The sequence below is a fragment of the Colobus angolensis genome, unplaced genomic scaffold (genome assembly GCF_000951035.1).
Source record: "Colobus angolensis palliatus isolate OR3802 unplaced genomic scaffold, Cang.pa_1.0 Scaffold464, whole genome shotgun sequence".
Taxonomy (NCBI): domain Eukaryota; kingdom Metazoa; phylum Chordata; class Mammalia; order Primates; family Cercopithecidae; genus Colobus; species Colobus angolensis.
The window spans coordinates 559,850-579,671 of NW_012118088.1; the positions used below are offsets into that span (position 1 = coordinate 559,850).

General features: G+C 40.8%; 1 protein-coding gene across 1 annotated transcript in view; it reads left to right on the forward strand.

Moving 5' to 3' along the window:
- CACNG3 (calcium channel, voltage-dependent, gamma subunit 3) overlaps positions 1 to 19,822 on the forward strand; it is a 109,807-nt gene that overhangs the window by 14,117 nt on the left and 75,868 nt on the right. The window lies entirely within an intron of this gene.

Genomic DNA, 19,822 nt, shown 5'->3' on the forward strand with positions numbered 1-19,822 from the left:
AGAGAAAGAGAGAGAGAGAGAGGGAGGGAGCAAGGGAGGGAGGGAAGGAAGGAAGGAAATCTCAATGTTATTTGTTCATTTGTTTTTTTTTTCCATTTTATCCATGAAGATTATCCAGAGTAGTTCAACAGTCGTGTTTTAAAATTCCCTCAGTATCCTGGGTGCAAACTCAGAAAAAGAAAAAAGAAAATATATGTTGTATGGACATATTGTGCACAAATCCCACAGACACTGTTTCTATTCCTTGTGGCTAAGAGTCTATATATACATTTGGTCACCTGCACATTTAGGAAGTGGAATTTCCACCACTCTGTATTGTGTACCATATGCTGTTTGACATCATGCATAGCTACCCTGGAATACAATAACACCTACCTGTTAAATTGAAGTGATCCAAAAAACCATGTTGAGGTAACTGTTGAGGTGCCTTCCATCACCTCATTCATTACAAAAGTCTCCTGTCACCTGCAGAAACTGGTTTTGGCATAGAGCAGTTAATATAGATGTATATTTACAAATCATTTTGACCCTTTGCAAATTACAGGACAGCAGAACCAATTAGCTGTTTGTTAGCTTAACGTGCCCTAAAATACGTATTACCAAGTAAGTCCTGATTTTTCAAAATGTTACTTTTCACCAAAGATGAATCTGGCAGGCAATCAAATTGCTCTAGGTGTTTGGAGAAAAATAGAAAGATCAAATCAAGAGGCAATGATGTTAATCTGAGCCAAAGGTCTGCTGCGCAGCATAATAATTGCTCTTTTCTGCTTTTTCACTCTTGGGTGAGTGATGGCTTAGCTCCTGAGCAGTTGGGAGATGGCAGGGGTTGGGTTTCAGGAGATAATAAGGTCTGGACCAAGGAAATCAGTTCTGGACCACCCCAGGATGATTTTCCAGTTAGAGTCCCTGGGGCTCAGCTGCAGTGACCGCTCATTGGCTTCAGAAAGAGATAATCTTAGCATAGCACAATGGACTTCTTCCAAATTACTGTAAAGCAGAGAAGGTGTGTTGGGGTGGGCGGGGATGAAATTGTAAACGGTGTGGTCAAGGTAGGCTCCCCTGAGAAGGTGACATTTAACTCAAAATATGAAGGAGGTGAGAAGCAAATCCAAGTGGCTCACTGGGGGAAGGGCATTCCAGGCAGATGGATTAGCAAGCACAAAGACTTGGAGGAGGAAATGTGCCTGGAGTGTTCAAGGAAACCAATGTGACTGAAGTTGGGGAGCAAGGAGGAGAGAAGCAGATCAGTTTAGGATACTGCAGGCCAGGTCATGTAGAGCCCTGAAGGGAATTGTAAGGACTTCGACTCTTAATAAACTGGAAGCCTCTGAAGGATTTTGAGCCCAAGAACAGCTCTTGAGTTCGCCATGTCTGAGTCTTCTTCTCGACTGCACTATTTGCTGCTTGACAGGAAGAGTACTTTGTCCCATGACCTCCCTTGCTTCCCTCAGGCAAGTACTTTAGCTCTAGACTTTTAACACTTTCGCCTCGCCCCTCTCTATGACTGGGTGCAGTGAAGTAGCACCTCATCAGCACTGTCTTCCTTCTTTCACTGAAGACACTGAAGTCCATGGTCCCTCATTATTTTTCAGTATTTCATTTCTTGCTGTGGAAAAATTGTTTTTTTTAAATGACGTTGATGTAGAAGTTTCTAGTCCTTACCAAATCTTGCAAAGCTCCTAGAATCATCATTCCGCCTGGGCAGCCCCTTCCCAACTCACAGATTCTCACCTTTCTTTGGCTCAGGCTGGTGTTTCCTCCTGTGCAGCTTCCCCCTCTCAGCCTGGAGATCCAACAAGAGATGCAAAGTGAGTGATTTGTATTTGGGGGGACCTCCAGCCTGGGTTTCCTTCACCAGATGTACTTATTGAGCAGCTACTATGTGCTAGACCCTGTGTTGGGTCCTGAGGATTTAGCAGAAAATAAGGCAGATATGGTTCCTGTCTTTGGTAAGCTCACAACTGTGTAGAAAAGATGCTGATAGACTGCACTCAGGTGAGCAGGGCGTTGGACTCCTGCAGCAGAAGGTTTCGGTCCTAGATGAGTCATGGCAGGGGTGTCATAAAAGTGTTCTCTTAGGGTTTGTGAGTCCTCAAGGTGCCCGTGGCCCACAGTAGGTGCTCGAAAAACATTTGCCAAACACACAAAAAGGCTTGTGCAGTACACACAGAGGAGAACTGACCTCTTCAAGTACTCGGGTCTGGAACAGAGCTCAGAGATCCTGATTTCTTATCCTTAAGCAGAGGAGAAAAAGAACATGAAAATAGCCTACCCCTAGAAATCCATGAAGACACACTGAGTGATAATACATTTTCTCTCTCTCTCTCTCTCTTTTTTATCTTTAACTTTTTAAAAAAAAAAAAAAGAAAAAATCCTGGATATTTTATTGTTATATTCTTTCCAGTGTTATATTTTTCCTATTGTATTTTGTTAATTAAAACACTTTTCATAACATGAAAGTAATGCAAAAACATGTTCTCAATGTAAATGTTTAAAGCAAATTAGCCAGGACAAAGCTTCCTTTGTACCCTCACTATAAACTCATCTCCTTTCCCCAAAATGACAGCTACTTCTAGTTTGGTAAATAGCCAGTAAATCTCATTTTTTTTTCCTCTACCAAATCAAAGAGATTAGGGACTGTACATTTTTTTCTCTTTCAGTTCATATTCTTCATAAGTCACTCCACAACTTTTTAACAATTATCTTACAATTTATTAGACATTTAATCATGCACATTATTTTATATTATTTTATTTTTATTTTTGTCATGTAAGTTGAATTTATTCAATTTTTTCAACTTGTCATTTATTTTTCAGTTAATAAAGTGTCCTAGAGATCTTCCTACAATTATATTACAATTTATTAAGACATTTAATCATGCACATTATTTTACATTATTTTGTTTATATTTTTGTCATGTAAATTGAATTTATTAGATTGTTTTCAACTTGCCATTTATTTTTCATTGAATAAAGCATCCTAGAGATCTTTCTACATCAGTAGAGAAGTCCACTTTATTCTTCTTGCTGCCTATTTAGTAATTTGAAATATTTCATCATGTAATTGCTTTTTTTAAATTTTATTTTAAGTTCAGGGATACCTGTGCAGGTTTGTTATATAGGTAAATTTGTGTCATGGGGGATGTGTTATACAGATTATTTCGTCACTCAGGTATTAAGCCTAGTAGTCATTTAGCCATTTTTCCTGATCTTCTGCTTTCTCGTATCCTCCACTCTCCAGTAGGCCCCAGTGTGTGTTGTTCCCCTCTATGTGTCCATGTGTTCTCATCATTTAGCTCCCACTTATCAGTGGCAACATGCGGCGTTTGGTTTCCTGTTCCTCATGCACACTATTTTAAACATCAAATCATATGGAAGGGCTTTTCATGAGAAGCATCCACGTCAGGCATACTGCTGTCTCCCCACCCTAAGTCCTATTGCCCAGAGCAAGCTTTTTTAAACCATTTTTTTATTCAGTCCTTCTGGTGGTTACATCCTTATCCCTACAAAATATGTTCATCTCTCTATTTCTTGATTTATAATTTATTGACTTCCTGCCATGATAGGTGAGAATTTAGCTAACTTGCTCCTCCCTTTGTATTGATTAGCTTTCTAATTTTTTAAAATAACGTACATCTTCATTTCTTTTTTCATTCACCTTGCACAGACTGTCTTAACTTCCCATTTTATAGAATGAGAAAGTTCACATTCCTCACTTCCACCTACCCATGCCTGTAGCTGTTATTTTTACTTTTTCATCATCAGATTCACTCTGGTTGCATCCCATTCTATAACTAGACCAATGTCTTCCATGCTTAGGCCATGGATCGATTCTGAAGTTTGAAAACCAATGAACGTTATTCTGATTATGTAGATAATGTTCAATGCAAAGCTGAGTCATTTTCTGAGATTACATTTTTCTCTTTGTGGTTTCAATGTCACAATCTCTGAGTCACTCCAAGAAAAATGTCCAAATGGAGTTGCCTGATATTTAACCAGTCGATCAAAATCATGCCATGTATTTATTTGCATCACACTTGGGCTTTCTGCTACAGTTTTCATTTTTCCTGGCATTTCTGATGGACTCAAGGAGTTTTTTAACAGATCACTTAAGAGCAAAATTAGGCTTTTTTAAACACAAGCCCTGTACAGGAGGAAACACTTTTCTGGAAAAATAACTCCTGTCCCTTTTTTACTGCCTCCTCAGTATAGTATAGCAGTTAAGAACTCAACCTCACCAGCTTGGCCAATATGGTACAAACTCTTCTCTACTAAAAATACAAAAATTAACCAGGCTTGGTGGTGCATGCCTGTAGTCCCAGCTACTCTGAAGGCTGAGGCAAGAGAATCCCTTGAATCCTGGAGGCGGAGGTTGCAGTGAGCCGAGATCACATCATTGCACTCCAGCATGGGCGGCAGAGCAAAACTCCATCTCAAAAAAAAAAACAAAACAAAAAAACTCAACCTCCACCACCAGATTGCTTGGGCTCAAATCTCAGATCAGCCACATATGGCTGTGCAACTTTGGCACATTACTTAACCTCTCTGTGTCTCTGTTTCCTCACCTATAAAATGGGGGGGATTATCATTATACCTATTCATAGGGTTGTTATGGGCACTTAATATTGGTTCAACCCAGAACTGTACCTGGCACATGTAAGTACTACTTTGGTGTTGGTTATTACCATTTTCCTGGGATAAATAGATTGAACAGAATCTACTCATCTGCATTGCTCCACCAACAGCAGGGAATCACTCGGGTCATGGACTAACACTGCTCTGTTAGTCCCCCAGAATCTTCAGGAGCCTTAGGGAGGACTGAGGCAAAGCCAGTGATGTAGTTAATGGAGCCTCTACCATGGAACAAGATTTGTGGCCTTTGATGACAAACCTTGGGCCTGACTTCCTACTGGTTGATGAAGGTAGTCAAAACCTTAAGGAATAGATGTTCTAGAATATCCCCAAGATGAGCCACATGAGGCAGCCATTAGCACTTAACAACAGCAAGTGCCTACTGAGTGCTCACGTACATAATCTCACTTTGTCCTCCCAACAGCCTTGTGGGCTATTAGACTCATTTTACCAATGAGCAAATGGAACTCAGAGAAGTAATTGTCCCAAATTCTCGAACCAGTAAGTGGTAGAGGTAGAATTCAAACTTAGGTCTTTAAATCTGAAAACCAATGTCCTCAATCCTGATGTTATAGCTCAACATCCTCAAAGGATGGTCTTTTAATTCCTAGGATAAGAAGGGGACTTCCTAAGATCCTTTAAGGGATTGGCAAGGTTGAAACTATTTCAGAATAATAATAAGATATGGCTGGGCATCGTGGTGCAAATATGTAATCCCAGTTACTCAGGAAGCTGAAGTGGGAGGATTGCTTAAGCCCAGGAGTTTGAGACCAGCCTGGGCAATACAGCAAGACTCCATCTCAAAAAAAAAAAAAAAAAAAGAGACATGATTTGCTTTTTTCAATGTGTTGGAATTTGCACTTATGAGGCAAAAACAATGGTAGGTAAAACTGTTGGAGCCTGACCACAAAGGAAAGCTGTAGCTCAGTGCTCATTGTATTCATCACCACTCACTCACAGGCGAAGACAATGCTAACCTCACTTAAAAATGTCCCTGATGAAGCCATAAAAAGGCATCAACTTTATTAAATCTCAAACCTTGAGTGCTAGGTTTATACAGTCTGTAACCAAGTGAGAACTATGCATTGAGTATCTCAGCCAGAGTGTGCTGGTGGTCTCAAGCAAAGGCACTTGTGCAACTGAGTTGCGAGCTGAACTAGCTGCTTTTTTCCATGAAACACCATATTTACTTGAAAGAATGACAGGTAAATTACGGTTATTCAGGCTTGGGTATTTGGCAGACATTTTCTCAAAAATGAGCTGAGCCTGTCACTTCAAAGAAAGCAACTGACAGTATTTGTTGCCAAGGATAAAAATTCAAGGTTTCAAGTGATAATTATGATTTTGGAAAACTTGTGTCTGGCCCTGTGAGCCAATGTGATTTGTTTTTATACTGTGTAATGAAATGTGCCAACTTTAGAAGACATGCATAACTCAGTGAAACAATACTTTCCAAATGACCAATGAATGACGGTACAAAGTTATGCCTGGCTAAAAGACCCATTCAACATGTAGGATTAGAAAAATGGATTTTCATGTAGTAGAGCATGAGAAGTTAATACGGTTTCAGACTCCACGTTGCAACTAGCCTTTAAGAAACTACCACGTGTCGAGTTTTGGTGTAGTATCAAAGAATATTCATGGTTATTTCAAAGGCTATTAAGATACTACTCTATTTGTCAAACTTGTGTGAGGCTAGATTTTCATCATATATTTCAACTCTAACAACATTGGGCAACAGATTAAATGCAGAAGTAGATATAAAAATCTATCTCTCTTCTCTTGAGCCAGATATTGAAGAGACTCTCAAAAGTGTAAAAACAGGCCGGGCGTGGTGGCTCAAGCCTGTAATCCCAGCACTTTGGGAGGCCGAGACGGGCGGATCACGAGGTCAGGAGATCGAGACCATCCTGGCTAACACGGTGAAACCCCGTCTCTACTAAAAAAATACAAAAAAAAAAAACTAGCCGGGCGAGGTGGCGGGCGTCTGTAGTCCCAGCTACTCGGGAGGCTGAGGCAGGAGAATGGCGTAAACCCGGGAGGCGGAGCTTGCAGTGAGCTGAGATCCAGCCACTGCACTCCAGCCTGGGCGACAGAGCAAGACTCCGTCTCAAAAAAAAAAAAAAAAAAAGTGTAAAAACAATTCTTCTCACAATTTTTTGTTCTGGAAAATATAGTTACTTTTATATAAATTTTTATGTTAACATGAAATTAAGTTTATCATTATTTTCAAATGAATTTTAAAATAAATATTTTATGATTTTGGGGGGGTTAATTTCTGATATAGGAAATATTAAATAGATATAACCCACATAAGCAAAAGTTCAATAATTTGCAGAAGTGTAAAGGAGTCCTGAGACCCAAAAATTTGAGATGCCTCTGCTACAGCTGTATTTTAATTCTGTTGACTAACTTCAGATGGTTGAGGAAAGAAACTAAGAGAGCTATTTCCATACTTTCAGCAGAAGATTTCCTTCTAGTTCTGTCTTTTCTTCTCCAGTGGGAAATGAAACAGTCCCTTGGTGGGTTCTGGTATCTTTTTGACTTCTCTTTAGTTGCAGCGAAGATAAGTCATTGTTCCGTCATCACTGGGACGTAAGAGGCAACATGAGATTTCAGCAGGCACTGAAAGAGACATCTTTGATTAAAATGCAACCCTGCTGGTATAAAGTTGGACAGAGCCTGGAGGATTCATAGCATCTTGTGTCTTTGTTCATGAAAACTGACAAAGCTTAGCTACCACTCCACAAAAAGTTGAGATCTGTGGTGATATTCTTCATATGTGAGATGAAGCAAGTTGCCAAAAAACTGAGATTTTTGACCAAGTTTTTGGTGGATTGGAATTTAAATGTATAAATTATCCACCTTCTAACCTATAATTAAAGACACTATGGGTGAGGATGGAGAATTTGGGGGAATGGAAGGGTCTAGTGGGCTATCATTGAACAAACATTTCTCTTGGCCATGCCAGGGCTTGGTTCTTGGGAATGGAGACATGGGCACTTGAAGGGAGGCTGGGTTATGTGGCCATGAATGTTTTTGTTTGTTTGTTGTTTTGGCCAAACTCACATCCATTCCTCCTTTTTCTGGTAACAGTGCTCTTAATTTTTTTTTGGGTGGGGGGAGTTGTCATGTCACCCTGTCCTAAGTCCATCTGGTTTGGGTGGAACTGACTTCAGCCTAGCAGGACCAGCAAGTGATCTAGGAATGACCTTGAAGATTATCATTAGGCATCTGGAGCTTAGACTAAGGCAGTGGTTCTTGACAGGAACATTTGGTCATGTCTGAGACATTTTTGGTTAGGAGATCAGGGAAGCACAACCAGATCTAGCAGGTGATATCGGGAGTGCTGCTAAACACCTTGCAATGCACAGGACAGCCCCTACAACACAGAATTACCCAGTCCCGAATGTCAAGAGTACCAAGGTTGAGAATCCCTGATCAAAAGGTAAAGGGAGCTGAGTGCGGTGGCTCACGCCTGTGATCCCAGCACTTTGGGAGGCCAAGGTGGGCGGATCACTTGAGGTCAGGAGTTTGAGACCAGCCTGGCCAAAATGGTGAAACCCCATCTCTACCAAAAATACAAAAATTGGCCAGGTGTGGTGGCACAAGCCTGTAGTCCCAGCTACTCTACTCAGGAGGCTGAGGCAGGAGAATCACTTGAACCCAGGAGGCAGAGGTTACAGTGAGCTGAGATTGCACCATTGCACTCCAGTCTGGGTGACACAGCAAGACTCCAACTAAATAAATCAATAAATAAAAGGGAAACCGTGGAAGAGTTTTAAGCAGAGGAGCAATAGGATCTACACTGATGTATGTATGGTATTTTTGTTGTATGTATGGTATTTTTGTTGTATGTATGGCTGTTGTTTACTTTTTATAAAATAGAGATGGAGATCTTACTATGTTGCCCAGGCTGGTCTCCAACTCCTTGGCTCAAGTGATCCTCCTGCCTTGGACTCCCAAAGTGCTGGGATTACAGACATGAGCCACAGCACCTAGCTAACTGATCACTTTAAAGTATGGTCAGGTCCCAGGTAGAAACAGATTTTTAAGACATAAGAAGGAAGCAGGAGATAAGCCAGTGGGCTATTGCAATAACTTTAGAGAGAGAAGACTCTAGGAGTATGGAAGGAGGTATGGTCTGGGAAATGCACATTTGGAAATCATCGTTGGTAAGAGGCCGAATCTTGAATGTGAATAAGAGCTTCCAATAAGGCTGTAAAAAATAAGAAAATAGGACCAAAGACAGAGCCTTGGGGGAACATGCATGCATAACAAGTAAAATAATAATAATAATATCTAACACTGGGCCAGGTGCGGTGCCTCACACCTGTAATCCCAGCACTTTGGGAGGCTGAGGTGGGCGGATCACAAGGTCAGGAGATTGAGACCAACCTGGCCAACATGGTGAAATCCCATCTCTACTGAAAACACAAAAATTAGCTGTGTGTGGTGGCGCACGCCTGTAGTCCCAGCTACTTGGGAGGCTGAGGCAGGAGAATCACTTGAACCTGGGAGGTGAAGGCTGCAGCGAGCCAAGACTGCACCACTGCACTCCAGCCTGGCAACAGAGGGAGACTCTGTCTGAAAATAATAATAATAAATAAATAATACCTAGCACTGTTTGAGAGTTGATGTGCCAGCTTCTATGCTAAATAACTTACATGATTACATCTGACCCTTTTTTAACAACGCTTAATAGCTCCATTTTACAGATTAAAAACCTTAGGCACAGAGAGGTTAAGCAACTGGCCCAAGGTCACACATGGAGCTATTATCTGAGACAGAATTTGAACTCAAATGATATGACTCCATGGCTTTCCTTCTTATCTACCAAGCTGCCTTCTTGAATAGAGAAAAATCTTCCAAAAGGAAAATCACAACTCTTAAGAGTTGAAAGATGAATAAAAGTTAGAGAGATGAAGGGATGGATTGGTGTTCCAGGAAAAGGGAACAGCAAGTACCAAGGTCTGGATACAGTAATGACTGGAGCAGGGTTGCAGTGAGTGGGGAGAATGGCAAGACTGCAGAAGTAGACAGGAGCCATGTCATGCAGATCTTTGGGAGGCACGATAAGTAAGACTTTATTCTAGGGGAAACAGAAATTCTACGGAAAGATTAAAATAGAAAATTAAAGATCCAACGTAATCAGGTTTTCATTTTTGAGACTCATTCTGGCAGAAGTGTGGGACATGGACTAGGGAATGGAAAAGGAATAGTTTTATTTTTATTTTTCTTGAGACAGGGTCTCACTCTGTTGACTGGGCTGGAGTGCAGTGATGCAATCTCGGCTTACTGCAGCCTTGACTTCCTGGGCTTAGGCGATCCTCCCACCTCAGCCTCCTGAGTAGCTGAGACTACAGAGGTGCACCACCACAGCTGGATAATTTTATTTATTACTATTATTATTATTATTATTATTATTATTTTGTAAAGACAGTATCTCACTATGCTGCCTAGGCTAGTCTTGAACTCCTGGGCTCAAGCAATCCTCCTGCCTCGGCCTCCCAGAGTGCTGGAATTACAAGGGTGACCCAGTTCGCCCAACTGAGGAATATTTGCAAACTGGTTAAGAGACATGAATGCAATAATCCCATAGCAATAACAGAATCCTATATGAGGGAGATGGCAGTAATAATGGACCTGTTGGCCATCACTTTGGTAGATGCTTGAAAGCTGGAATCAACTAAATTTCCTGATTGTTGCATGTAAAGGTAAGAGAGAATGAGCTCAAGAGACATCTGGGTTTCTGCCTTTAGCCTTTGGATGGACAGTGATCCCCTTTAGGATGAAAAGTTTAGTGATAGGGAGAGGGTGAGTCTGGTTTTAAAAGTGTTGCGTTTGCAGCTTCCTTTGTAACACTCAAGTGGGGGTGTTAAAAGGGCCACTGAATGCACTGCCCAAGAACTCATGAGGAATATCTAGTCTAATTACTTCCATATATATGGAGCTATACTTTTTTGATCAGGAAATAGTCAAACATGTACATTCCAACCACTGCTAATTCTAACAGAGGCAACCAGAGAAAGGCCAATAGCTAAGGTTCTGTGTGACAGATGAACTGCTGTTAAAAGTCTGAATGCAACATCGGGAGGTCACTGGCAGTCTAATTAGGCACAGATAGAGTTTATTGGGTCGTGGAAAGCCAGTTGTGTGTAACCATCATTTCAACCCCCTCTCCTTCCATTTCTGATTGTCATCTGGTTTTGAGTGAACATTAAAGTATCCTTTCATAAATGGTGACCTTTAGAATTTGAAATGATGGTTTCTGGCTAATTTCCATTCCAGCCTTGGGGCTGCTGCTTGAAGCTCTTGACTAGTTTCTAGCCCTGTGCTCTCAACCATAATTTGGAAAAGGGCAATGTTGTTTTCGTCCTTAAAATGCCCATCATTCAGATGAAGGATCATCATTCGTAATTGTGCGACCACACACTGGGGATGAAAAATGTGCTAGGTACTGAGCTTATTCTAATAACAAGACCAGACCCCGCCGGGCACAGTGGCTCATGCCTATAATCCCAGCACTTTGGGAGTCTGAGGTGGGTGGATCACTTGAAGTCAGGAGTTTGAGACCAGCCTGGCCAATACGGTGAAACTCTGTCTCTATTAAAAATACAAAAATTAGCTGGGCATGGTGGTGCATGCCTATAATCCCAGCTACTCGGGAGGTTGAGGCATGAGAACTGCTTTAACCTGGGAGGTGGAGGTTGTAGTGAGCCGAGATCAAGACTGCACCACTGCACTTCAGCCCGGGTGACAGAGCAAGACTCTGTCAAAAAAACAAAACAAACAAACAAACAAAAACAGATCCAGTTTGTTCTGGAGAATTTGGGAACATTTTGTCTGAGGTCACAACAGAACAGTAACATGGTTGTATAACCTAGAATTCATTCAGTTGGAAGTGACAGAAAACTAAATTCTAATTGACTTAAAAATGGGGAGACAGAAAGAGAGAAAAAGTTCTATAGGCTCATATACTGAAATAATAGAGGTATGGCTATATGCGGGAACCAAATTCACAAGGACACTATATCTCTCACCATTGTTTCCTCTGCTTCTTCTCTGTTGACTCCATTTCAGAGTAATGGATGGGATACTCAGGGATTCAAGATGGGGAACAGCAGCTCCCAGGGCTATATTCTGTTTTGTTGTTGTTTGTTTGTTTGTTTGAGACAGGGTCTCACTCTGTCACCCAGGCTGGAGTGCAGTAGTAGAGTCTCAGCTCGCTGTAATCTCCACCTCCTGAGCTCAAGTGATCCTCCTGCCTCAGCCTCTGGAGTAGCCAGGGAACTACAGACAGGCACCACCATACCCAGCTAATTTTTTTGACTTTCTTTTTTTTGGTAGAGACAGGGGTCTTGCTATGTTGCCCAGGCTGCCGTCCAACTCTTGAGCTCAAGTGATCCTCCCCCTACCTCAACCTTCCAAAGTGCCAATATTACAGGCATGAGCCACTGTGAACAGGAGGGCTATATTCTTGAACCCAGCATAACAGCATGAGTTTCTTTCCCAGCAGGCAAAAGTCTCAGTGCATTTTATTGGCTTCAATTAGGTCACATGTTCATTATTGAACCAATCACTGCAGACAAAGGCTGATTGGCTTAGGTCCCAGTCATTTGATTCAATCTTGGAGTTGATAGGGCATAGATACCCAAAGATAATTATGATGATAAAAGACAACCATTATTGATCAGTTGCTACATGTTCTGACCAGCATGAATGCTTTTTTCATGTGCTTCTCATGACAACACTTTGAGATAGGTGCTATTGTCTTCACTCTTTTAATGATGAGGAAAACAAAACTATAACAAGATTAACTAACTTGCTCAGGACCCACAGCCAGTAAACAACAAAACCAAGGTGTAGAGAGAGGTGACTGTAACCTTTCCAAAGACCCACAGATGATAAACAACGGAGCCACTATGCAAATTCAGGCAGGCTTTCACCAGAATGTAGGCTCTAAACCACTACTCTAGGACACCAACCTAAGTTAGGGTAGGGTTACCAGGTGTCCACTGTAACTCAGCAGTTTTCAGTGACAGCAGGCTTTCAAACATGACTATTTCCTCACAACAACTTTAAAGGAGACCGGACCAGGAAGCATGATCTCCACTTTCCCGTGAGGAAATCGAGGTTTAGGTTGAGTGATTTGCTCTAGGTCAAACGTGAATTAAACAGTGGAACAGGGACTAGAATCCTACGCCTGTCTTTTCTGGTCCTGCAGTAATATAGCCTGAGCGCTCAGTAAACGTTTAGGAGACCACACAGCCTGAAGAGTCACACTGGGCTTATTGCGGGCTAATCCTCCACCCACACTTACCCGCTTGTGCAGCTTCTTCATTATTTCTTCTTCTTTTTTTTTTTTTTTTTGAGACGCAATCTTACACTCAGATAATTTTTGTATATTTAGTAGAAATGGGGTTTCACCATGTTGTCCAGGATGATCTTGATCTCTTGACCTTGTGATCTGCCCGCCTCAGCCTCCCAAAGTGCTGGGATTACAGGCGTGAGCCACCGCGTCCGGCCTCATTAACTTTCCTTCTGTGATTGTTACAGGTGGACGTGACAGTCCCAAGAACGCGGACACCAAGTTGCTCTCAAACATGTAAACTGTAAATTAAGTTGTTTATGAAACAATTTATCCCCATTGAATTTACCTTTTATTAAACTCACACACACATATGTGTGTATGTGTGTTACATATTTATTTATGTGCATATGAACAGATCTATTTCTGAATCTTCTATTCTTTCTTTTAATGTATATATCTAATTTCCATTTCTGAGATACTACCACACTCTCTTTTGAATTCATGTAGCTTCACAAGATTCTTTTTTTTTTTTAGACAGAGTCTCACTCTGTCGCCCACGCTGGGAGTGCACTGGCCTGATCTCAGCTCACTGCAACCTCCACCTCCTGGGTTCAAGCAATTCTCCTGCCTCTGCCTTCCGAGTAGCTGGGACTACAGGCACACACCACCACTCCCGGCTAATTTTTTGTATTTTTAATAGAGACAAAGTTTCACCCTGTTAGCCAAGATGGTCTCGATCTCCTAACCTTGTGATCTGCTCACTTTGGCCTCCCAAAGGACTCTTAATACTAGAAGAGCATCTTCTTCTCTGCTATTCTTCTTTACCAAACATCTGAGTTCTTACCATTTGGTTTTGCTAGCGAATATTCTGACTATTCTGTCTCATCGTAGGATATTGAGATATTAATTTAAAAATGTAATTAACAGGCTTATTTGGGGGTGATCGACACCTTTAGGATATTGAGACTTCACATTTAACAACATAATATATCACCGATTTATTAAAATCTTCTTTTAGGTTGTTTAGAAAAATCTCAACATTTTCATCATTCAAGCCTATGCATCGATGTGTACATTATATCTAGGTAGTGTTTAATGTTTTTTGTTTACTCACATTAATGGGTGGTGTTTCTAGGATATTTTCTAAGAGCCTAGTATGACTGGTAGGTGAGAAAGCTATTATAGATCTATTATTATTTATAAGTTGCTGGAACTTTCTTACATAGTTAATTTCATTTGCTTTTCCAGGTAAAACAATCATAACATCTGCAAATAATAGGCGGAATATTTTTGCCTCCACTTTTTTTTTCTTTGACTGAAGTATAGAGAATAGTGTTAAATAATGGTAGTGGTCAAAGACCACCTTGCTTTTAGCTATAATGGATATCTCATGAAGAGTGTTTCTCAAAGTGTGATCACAGATCTGGGTATACATCCCAGAATTTATACAAACCTGGTCATCTGCATTTTAGCAAACTCTTAAGGTGGTTCCTGTCTACACTTAAGTGAATAACTCCTCCAGGTTTTCACCAAGAAGCATGGTATTTGTTATTGGTTTAGATAGTTTTCTTTATCATACTATCAAGATTTCTGTCAATGTCTGCTTAACTAAGAATTCCCATCAGGTATGGAGATTTACATTTTTTGATAATTATTGAGATTATAAGTTTTATTCTCTTTGGATTATTAACAGGATAAGTTGTGTTAATGGCTTTCATATTAGCCTTTCTACCTTTCACTCTTGCAATAATTCTTTTGGGGCAATTTTGTTTTTGATTGTATAATGCTGAAGTGGATTTGCTAACATATAATTTAGGATTTTTCTATATACTTGTCAATGAAATTTTCTTGTGGTTTGTCTTTTGTGTATTATTTTTGTTCAGGTTTGAAATCTGAGTTGTGGTAACTTGCTGAAATGATTTTCTATGCTCTGACGTAGACTAAATAGCATAGGAATTTTCATATAAAACCCTCTGGGCCTGGGGCCTTTTTGAAAGTAGTTCTTTGACAATTTCTCTCACATCTTATTTGCCTATTTCTTGCCTATTTCTCTCACATCTATTTGCCTTTTTCTAGAGTCATTTTTGTTCATGGAAATGTAAAAATGTTTTAGACTAGGGTTAAATAGTGTGATTGCTTATAATTCGTTTTATTCCAAAGCTGTCTTTTTTCTTCTCTATTTTCTCAACTTGTCTCCATTTATAATTGGTGTCATTTCTTCCAAGATGGTGCCATTAAGTTGTCTTTCAGTCTTTAACTTTTAGGCTTTGAATTTTCATCTCTTTCATGGGTTTCTTAACGCATTTTTTAAGAATCTTGGAAGAGCAGTTTGAAGGCAGCCAACCAAACGCCATTATGAGCAATACGTTTTTGCTCTTGGGATTTTTTTAACCTAGATTTAAAAATCTCATCTTGTTGAGGTTGGCATTCTTTAATGTGAAGAGGTCCTTCTGGAATCCTAACTACTATCTAACAAAGTCACTAGACCTTGCAGATAAGTGTCATCTGCCAATGTGATTAACTAGCTTGCCATTTCAGTTCTCAGCAAGTCATTGATAAAATCATTGAAGGGGAAAGGTTGAAGGACATAGCAGTGTGGTAAAAGAATTAGCCAAACATCTAGTGGTCTTGCCTTACAAACACGGGAATTACAACTTGGTTTTGTGGGATTCCCATCAAAAAAAAAAAAAAGAAAAAAAGAAAAAAGAATTAGCTGAACATCATCACTATCAGAAGAGACACCAGAGTGTGACCTCACCTCAGGTTCACTGAGCTCAGTGAAAAACCACATTCCCTAACACAAGCTGAGTAAATGTTGTTCACTCCTGTGATTCACACTCATCAGGACTTACTCTGGGAAGGGCATTGTGCTGGTCTTGGACATGCAAAACCAAAAGGATGTGGCCTCTCCCCTCAGGGACTTTGAGTATGAGGAAAATCCTTTCTTAGTTATGTGGTCTCCAATATCACAAGATTACCAAAACCATTTTTTAAACAATTACAAACACAGATTGTTTAAGGTCCCTCTTCAAAGACTATAAGAGTAACCTATTTACTGCATCTAGTGAAATTGTTCAAAAATAGAAAAATAAGTAATAATACCCCCTACTCTATTCTCACCCTGCCCCAACTCATCCCCGTCCAAAGTAACTATCATTAACTGCTAAATGTGCTTCCTTTTCTATCCTCAAAACATACACACATACATGCCCAGGAGAAGAGGCATCATTTGCTTTTGTTTAAATTGAATCAGAGCCAGACACAATGGAACACAGCTTTAGTCCCAGCTATTTAAGAAGCTGAGGCAGGAGGAGTTCAAGTCTAGCGTGGGCAACATGGTGAGACCCTGTCTCTAAAAATAATAGTAATAATAAAAGTTTTTTGAAGTGTAAAATAAATAATTATATATTTAATTGAGGATAATATGTGTATATATATACGTATATATGTGTGTGTATATATGTGTGTATATACACATATCCTCAATTAGATATATAATTGTGTGTGTATATATACATATACGTATATATGTGTGTGTGTGTGTGTGTGTGTGTGTATATATATATAATTAAATCACACTGTTGATATTAGCCTGCCACTTGCTTTTCAATACATCATGGTTATCCTTCTGGTTCTATAGGTACTGATTTTTTTTTTTTTTTTTTTTTTTTGAGACAGGGTCTCACTCTGTCACCCAGGCTGGAGAGCAGTGGTGCAATCTCAGCTCACTGCCACCTCCACCCACTAGGCTTAAGCAATCCTCTCACCTCACCTTCCCAGGTAGCTGGGACCACAGGCACATGCCACCATGCCCCGTGTTTTTTTGTAGTTTTGGTAACGAAGGGGTCTCCCCATGTTGCCCAGGCTGGTCTTGGACTCCTGAGCTCAAGCAATACCTAACTTGATTTTTTCAGTAGCTACATAATGTTCCATAGAATAGAATTACTTCAGTTTATTCAACATGCCTTTGTTCATGGGACATTCATCTTGTTTCCAATTTTTATTGCTGTCATTGTCATTCTTGTCATATGTTCCATGACAACATATGTCCTTATACACTAATGCTTTTATTTTTCTGGCTAGATTACCAAAAGCAATATTGCTGGATCAATCAGGTTATGGGGTTATAATCTTAATAGATATTGACAGGTTATTATCCTAAAGGATTGTAGCAAGGGGAGTGATTATCAGACAAACGTCTTGATTTTTAAATGAAGGATATATATATATATATAAATTCAAAGATTTTGCTTTGAAAGGAGATCCCCTAGAATGGATTGGAAGCACAAATGGCAGCCCCGAATTTCAGTCATTCCTAGTAGGGTCCTCTGTTGCCATCGCCATGCTGGCCCCCAGAGGACACCTCTCTGAGAATGCTAAAAACAGCAGCAAAGCCATTTATCGAGTCCCACCCAGGTAATACACTAGTACCTTAGGTACATGTCTTCCATCTTACTCTCATGACTGTGTAAGACATAGATGCTATTACCATCCTCATTTTACAAAAGTGGAAACTGAGGCCTAGAACGTTTGTTACTTGCTCAACGTGACACAGCTAGTAGGTGGTATAGCTGGGATTTGATTCCAGTTCTGCCTGCCTCCAAGACCTACGCTCTTAACAACTGTGTGGGATTTTCCCCAAGGATACCGTCACTGAGACTTTCATTAGAGTCCCAGGTAGGGCCACACCTTGCCTCCTGCCATGAAGGAGGAAGGCTCCTGTGCAAGATCCTTGCAGCCAGGCTGACCTCTAGGAAGTACCCTCCCTATTCAGAGATAACTGAGTGAGCACATGGGCACCCCAGAACACTATGCGTGGCATGCATGCTTGCTCCTGCAAACAACTCAGAAGCTAGCTTTCTTCTCTCTTTTCTCTCTCCCGCGCTCTTTCTTTTGCTTTCTCAAAACAAACTGAAGCAATTAAGAGACACTGGGAACCCTTGGTTTGGCCTTTCCTGGTTCTCTGGTGATAGGCAACAGATACGCATGATTAAAAGTGTAGACTCTGGGCCATGCATGGTGACTCACACTTGTAATCCGAGCACTTTGGGAGGCCGAGGTGGGTGGATCATTTGAGGCCAGGAATTCAAGACCAGACTGGGCAGCATAGTGAAATCCCATCTCTACTAAAAATACAAATATTAGACGGGTGTGGTGGCACTCACCTGTAGTCCCAGCTACTCAGGAGGCTGAGGCATGAGAATCACTTGAACCCAAGAGGCGGAGGTTGCAGTGAGCCAAGATCAAGCCACTGCACTCCAGCCAGGGCAACAAAGCAAGACTCTCAAAAAAAAAAAAAAAAAGAAAAAGAAAACATGTAGACTCTGGAGTCAGAATGACCTGGGTAGGAAACCAACTTGTTAAACCCTGAGCAATTTTCCTGAGACTCTCCAAGCCTCATGGTCTCCCTGGCAACAGAACCATCCTACCCAGCGTCTTGTCTTACCTGAGAATGCATCATCATCTCCTTGGGGACAGGTCCATGTCTATGCCTCTTGCCTTACACGTACTGAGGGAACCTCTGTAACATTGAGCACAGGTTGATTCTCAATAATTAAATTCAATAGTGTTTTAAGGTAATTGAGGCCAGGTACAGTGGGCTTTTGCCTGTAATCCCAGCACTTTGAGAGGCCGAGGCGAGAGAATTGCTTGAGACTAGGAGTTTTAGACCAGCCTGAGCAACATAGTGAACCTGAATCTTTCCAAAACATAATTAAATAAACAAAGTAAGTAAGTAAGGTTGAGACCTGAAAAGGGAAGAAAGAAAATGAATTCGCTTTTATTGAGGACCTACTGTGTTTTAGGCAGTATTCTGGAATTTAATAAACATTAACTCAACTCTTTGAAATAGGTATAATTATTCCCATTGTATAGAAGTGAAAGATGAAACTTAGCAGCATTAGGATAATTTTGCTAGGGTTGCAGAGCTAGAAATGATGGTGATGGTGATGGCGATGATGATAATGATGATGATGATGATGATAGCTTACTGTTTACTGAACATCTTCTATGAGTGGCCCTATGCGAACAGCTTCACTCGCACTCTCTCATTTAATCCCAACTACAACCCGATAAGTAAGTCCCTTTTACAGATGAGAGACCTGAGGTCCCAAAAGGTTACAAGGGCACTCAGTTAGTAAGTATTAGACCTGGGAATTGAACCCAGATTTTTCTCCTTCCTTAGGAGTATCTCTCATCCTTGCTTTGGAAGTGAAGGCCTTGGTGGCAGTTATTCAAATTTAAACATTCAGCTTCCTGGACCACTTCTAAATGTGGTGTCATGCAACTGTACAGAAGGCCAGGCCTTTGGAAAAAGAAAACAGATTTTATATCTACTGTTTTTTCCCCTTCATCTTCTGGGCTCTGTGGGCAATAGTTTCATGGCAAGATTCTGCATCCTGTCTCATGGCCACACATACTGTCTGTGCTTGGCACAGCGTGCTGTCTCCATGGAACATCTGCGGCTCACTACTAGTGTGAGTGATTCTATTTTCCACACATCCCCAGCTCGTTAGAAAGCAAGGCTCCCATTTGTTGGTGGATGTTTGCAATCTGAAGCTGAAACACTGCAAAATGATGATTGAGCTGATTCACACTAGGAGAGAGTCTGTGACACATAAACACACACACATACACACACACACACACACACGAGACACTTAATTAGTGAGAATTGATTTCTTGCCTGACCCAAAGGGTATGGTGACTTTTTCCATCATGGGGCCATCTGGCTTCTGAGGACAGTTACCCAACCGGAAGCTGTGCATGCAGTGATGGTGGTCTTTCCTGACCAGGGATGCAGCTCAAATGTCCTCTGGGCCACCAGTTGAAGTGTCAGCATCTTAAGGAAACTGTGTTTGTACAAAGGTAGTGAGAA